Source organism: Zonotrichia leucophrys, chromosome 26 (genome assembly GCF_028769735.1).
Source record: "Zonotrichia leucophrys gambelii isolate GWCS_2022_RI chromosome 26, RI_Zleu_2.0, whole genome shotgun sequence".
NCBI lineage: Eukaryota > Metazoa > Chordata > Aves > Passeriformes > Passerellidae > Zonotrichia > Zonotrichia leucophrys.
Window position 1 is genome coordinate 7,491,316 of NC_088195.1, and position 5,398 is coordinate 7,496,713.

The window sequence follows — 5,398 nt, forward strand, 5'->3', positions numbered from 1 at the left end:
ACCAAGGGGCTCCTGAATTCTGCAGTCCAGAAGCTGGGCATGTGAGTTTTTTTTGTCAGGGAAAAGGGCCGTGGATTGTGTTTGGGGGCCTGTGCCTCCGAGTGTCCGGCTGGCTCCTTAAATCCATGATACGCAGGATTGATCCGAAACCCGAGGTGGCACCAATGCTAAGTAAGGCTGGTTTGATAGTACCAAGTGGCTCCTGCATTCTGCCATCCAGAAGCGGGGCGGGTGAGTTTTGTTTGCCAGGGAAAATGGCCGTGGCGTGTGTTTACGGGCCTGTGACTGGGAATGGCCGGCTGGCTCCTGAAAATCCACAATACGCAGGATTGTTCCCAGACTCAAGGTGGCACCAGTGCTAAGTCGGGTTGGTTTGATAGAAAAAAGTGGCTCCTGCAATCTGCCATCCAGAAGCAGGCGAGGTGAATTTTTTTTGCCAGGGAAAATGGCCGTGGTGTGTGTTTGGGGGCTTATGGCTGGGAGTGGCCGGCTGGCTCCGGAAAATCCACGTAAGGCATGATAGTTCCGAAACCGGAGGTGGCCCAATGATAAGTCAGGCTTGTTTGATAGCACCAAGTGGCTCCAGCAAGCTGCCATCCAGAAGCGGGGCATGTGAGTTTTGTTTGCCAGCGAAAGGGGCAGAGATTTGTGTTTGGCGGCCTATGGCTGGGAGGGGCCGGTTGGCTCCTAAAAATTCACGTTACGCAGGATGGTTCCCATTCCCAAGGTGGCATCAGTGCCAAGTCGGGCTGGTGTGATAGTACCACATGGCTCCTGCAGTCTGCCATCAAGAAGCGGGGCATGTGAGTTTTGACTTCAAGAGAAAAGGCCGTGGTGTCTGTTTGGGGGCCTGTGGCTGGGAGTGGCCGGCTAACTCCTGATAATCCACGATACGCCGGATTGTTCCCAGACTCAAGGTGGCACCAATGCCCTGTCAGGCTGGCTTGGTAGTACCAAGTGGCACCTCCAGTCTGCCATCCAGAAGCGGGGCAGGTGAGTTTTGTTTGCCAATGAAAAGGGCCATGGATTTTGTATTGGTGCCTATATCAGGATGAGGCTGGCTGGCTCCTGAATATCAACAATACTCAGGATGGTTCCCAGTGCCAAGGTGGCATCTGTGCAAAGACGGGCTGGTTTGATACTACCAAGTGGCTCCTGCAATCTACCATCCAGAAGAGGGACATGTGAGTTTTGCTTTCAAGAGAAAAAGCCGTTGTGTATGTTTGGGGCCTGTGACCGGTAGTGACGGGCTGTCTCCTTTAAATCCACATTACTCAGGATGATTGCCAGACCCAGGGTGGTACCTGTGACATGTCTGGCTGGTTTGATAGTACCAAGTGGCTCCTGCAATTTGCCATCCAGATGCGGGGCGGATGATTTTTATTTGCCAGGGAAAATGGCCGTGGTGTGTGTTTGCGGGCCTGTGGCTGGGAGTGGCCGGCTGGCTACTTAAAATCCCCGATACGCAGGACGGTTCCCAGACCCAAGGGGGCACCAGTGCCGAGTCGGGCTGGTTTGATAGAGCCAAGTGGCTCCTGCAATCTTCCAGGCAGAAGCGGGGCGGGTGAGTTTTGTTTGCCAGGGAAAAGGGCCGTGGTTTGTGTTCGGAGGCCTGTGGCTGGGAGTGGCCGGCTGGCTCCTGAAAATCCACGATACGCAGGATGGTTCCCAGATGAAAGGCGGCAGAAGTGCCAAGTCGGACTGGTTTGATAGTACAAAGTGGCTCCTGCAATCTGCCAGCCAAATGATGGGCAGGTCAGTTTTACTTCCAGGGAAAAGGGCCGTAGTTTGTGTTTGGGGACCTGTGGCTGGGAGTGGCCGCTGGCTCCTGAAAATCCACGATACGCAGGATGTTCCCAGATGAAGGTGGCACCAGTGCCAGCGGGCTGGTTTGATAGAGCCAAGTGGCTCCTGCAATCTGCCAGCCAGAAGTGGGGCGGTAGTTTTTTGCCAGGGAAAAGGCCGTGGTTGTGTTTGGGGCCTGTGGCTGGGAGTGGCCGGCTGGCTCCTGAAAATCCACGATACGCAGGATGGTTCCCGATGAAAGGTGCACCAGTCCGGTCGGCTGGTTTGATAGAGGCAAGGGCTCCTGCAATCTGCCAGCCAGAACGGGGCGGTGAGTTTTTTGCCAGGGAAAAGGGCCGTGGTTTGTGTTGGGGGCCTGTGGCTGGGAGTGGCCGGCTGGCTCCTGAAAATCCACGATACGCAGGATGGTTTCCAGATGAAAGGTGGCACCAGTGCCAAGTCGAGCTTGTTTGATAGTACCAAGTGGCTCCTGCAATCGGCCAGCCAGAAGATGGGCCGGTCAGTTTTACTTCCAGGAAAGGCCGTAGTTTGTGTTTGGGGCCTGTGGCTGGAGTGGCCGCTGGCTCCTAAAAATCCACGATACGCAGGATGTTCCCAGATGAAAGGTGGCACAGTGCCAAGTCGGGCTGGTTTGAATATACCAAGTGGCTCCTGCAATCTGCCAGCCAGAAGTGGGCGGTAGTTTTTTTCCAGGGAAAAGGGCCGTGGTTTGTGTTGGGCCTTGGCTGGAGTGGCCGGCTGGCTCCTGAAAATCCACGTACGCAGGATGGTTCCCAGATGAAGGTGCACCAGTGCCAAGTCGGGCTGGTTTGATAGGCCAAGTGGCTCCTGCAATTTGCCGCCAGAAGATGGGCGGTATTTTACTTCCTGGGAAAAGGGCCGTAGTTTGTGTTTGGGGGCCAGTGGCTGGAGTGGCCTGGCTGGCTCCTGAAAATCCGATACGCAGGATGGTTCCCTGATGAAACGTGGCACCAGTGCCGAGTCGGGCTGGTGTGATATTACCAAGTGGCTCCTGCAATATGCCAGCCAGAAGCGGGGCGGAATGAGTTTTGTTTGCCAGGGAAAAGGGCGTGGTTTGTGTTGGGGGCCTGTGGCTGGGGTGGCCGGCTGGCTCCTGAAAATCCACGATACGCAGGATGGTTCCCAGATGAAAGGTGGCACCAGTGCGAGTCGGCTGGTTTGATAGAGCAAGTGGCTCCAGCAATTTGCCAGCCAGAAGATGGGCGGTCAGTTTTACTTCCAGGGAAAAGGGCCGTGTGTGTTTTGGGGGCCTGTGGCAGGAGTGGCAGGTGGCTACTGAAAATCCACGATACGCAGGATGGTTCCCAGATGAAAGGTGGCACCAGTGCCGAGTCGGGCTGGTTTGATAGTACCAAGTGGCTCCTGCAATCTGCCAGCCAGATGATGGGCAGGTGAGTTTTACTTCCAGGGAAAAGGGCCGTAGTTTGTGTTTGGGGCCTGTGGCTGGGAGTGGCCGGCTGGCTCCTGAAAATCCACGATACGCAGGATGTTCCCAGATGAAAGGTGGCACCAGTGCCAAGTCGGGCTGGTTTGATAGTACCAAGTGGCTCCTGCAATCTGCCAGCCAGAAGATGGGCAGGTGAGTTTTTGCCAGGGAAAAGGGCCGTGGTTTGTGTTTGGGGACCTGTGGCTGGGAGTGGCCGGCTGGCTCCTAAAAATCCACGATACGCAGGATGGTCCCAGATGAAAGGTGCACCAGTGCCGAGTCGGGCTGGTTTGATAGAGGCAAGTGGCTCCTGCAATCTGCCGACCGAAGTGGGCGGGTGAGTTTTATTTGCCAGGGAAAGGGCGTGGTTTGTGTTCGGGGGCCTGTGGCTGGGAGTGGCCGGCTGGCTCCTGAAAATCCACGATACGCAGGATGTTTCCCAGATGAAAGGTGGCACCAGTGCAAGTCGGCTGGTTTGATAGTAGCAAGTGGCTCCTGCAATCTGCCAGCCAGAAGAATGGGCGGTCAGTTTTACTTCCAGGGAAAAGGGCCGTAGTTTGTGTTTGGGGGCCTGTGGCTGGAGTGGCGGCTGGCTCCTAAAAATCCACGATACGCAGGATGGTTCCCAGATGAAAGGTGGCACCAGTGCCAAGTCGGGCTGGTTTGATAGTTACCAAGTGGCTCCTGCAATCTGCCAGCCAGATGTGGGCGGTGAGTTTTACTTGCCAGGGAAAAGGGCCGTGGATTTGTGTTTGGGGCCTGTGGCTGGAGTGGCCGGCTGGCTCCTGAAAATCCACGATACGCAGGATGTTTCCCAGATGCAAGGTGGCACCAGTGCCAAGTCGGCTGGTTTGATAGAGCCAAGTGGCTCCCGCAATTTGCCGCCAGAAGATGGGTCGGTCAGTTTTCTTCCAGGGAAAAGTGCCGTAGTGTGTTTGGGGCCTGTGGCTGGGAGTGGCCGGCTGGCTCCTGAAAATCCACGATACGCAGGATGGTTCCCAGATGAAGGTGGCACCAGTGCCGTCGGCTGGTTTGATAGAGGCAAGTGCTCCTGCAATCTGCCAGCCAGAAGGGGGCGGATGAGTATTTTTGCCAGGGAAAAGGGTCGTGGGTTGTGTTTGGGGTCGTGTGGCTGGGAGTGGCCGGCTGGCTCCTGAAAATCCACGATACGCAGGATGGTTCCCAGATGAAAGGTGGCAGCAGTGCCAAGTTGGGCTGGTTTGATAGTATCAATTGGCTCCTGCAATCTGCCAGACAGAAGATGGGCCGGTCAGTTTTACTTCCAGGGAAAAGGCCGTAGTTTGTGTTTGGGGCCTGTGGCTGAAGTGGCCGGCTGGCTCCTAAAAATCCAGATACGCAGGATGCTTCCCAGATGAAAGGTGGCACCAGTGCCAAGTCGGCTGGTTTGATAGTACCAAGTGGCTCCTGCAATCTGCCACCAGAGTGGGGCGGGTGAGTTTTGTTTGCCAGGGAAAAGGGCCGTGGTTTGTGTTCGGGGCCTGTGGCTGGGAGTGGCCGGCTGGCTCCTGAAAATCCACGATAGGCAGGATGGTTCCCAGATGAAAGGCGCCACAAGTGCCGAGTCGGGCTGGTTTGAGAGGAGCAAGTGGCTCCTGCAATCTGCCAGCCAGAATTGGGGCGGGTGAGTTTTTTTTGCCAGGGAAAAGGGTCGTGGGTTGTGTTTGGGGCCTGTGGTGGGAGTGGCCGCTGGCTCCTGAAAATCCACGATACGCAGGATGGTTCCCAGATGAAAGGTGGCACCAGTGCCAAGTCGGGCTGGTTTGATAGAGCAAGTGCTCCTGCAATCTGCCAGCCAGATGAGGGCGGCAGATTTACTTTCCAGGAAAAGGGCCGTGGTTTGTTTGGGGCCTAGTGGCTGGAGTGGCCGCTGGCTCTGAAAATCCACGATACGCAGGATGGTTCCCAGATGAAAGGTGGCACCAGTGCCGAGTCGGGCTGGTTTGATAGAGGCAAGTGGCTCCTGCAATCTGCCAGCCAGATGATGGGCAGGTAGTTTTACTTCCAGGGAAAAGGGCCGTAGTTTGTGTTTGGGGGCCTGTGGCTGGGAGTGGCCGGCTGGCTCCTGAAAATCCACGATACGCAGGATGGTTCCCGGATGAAAGGTGGCACGAGTACCGAGTCGGG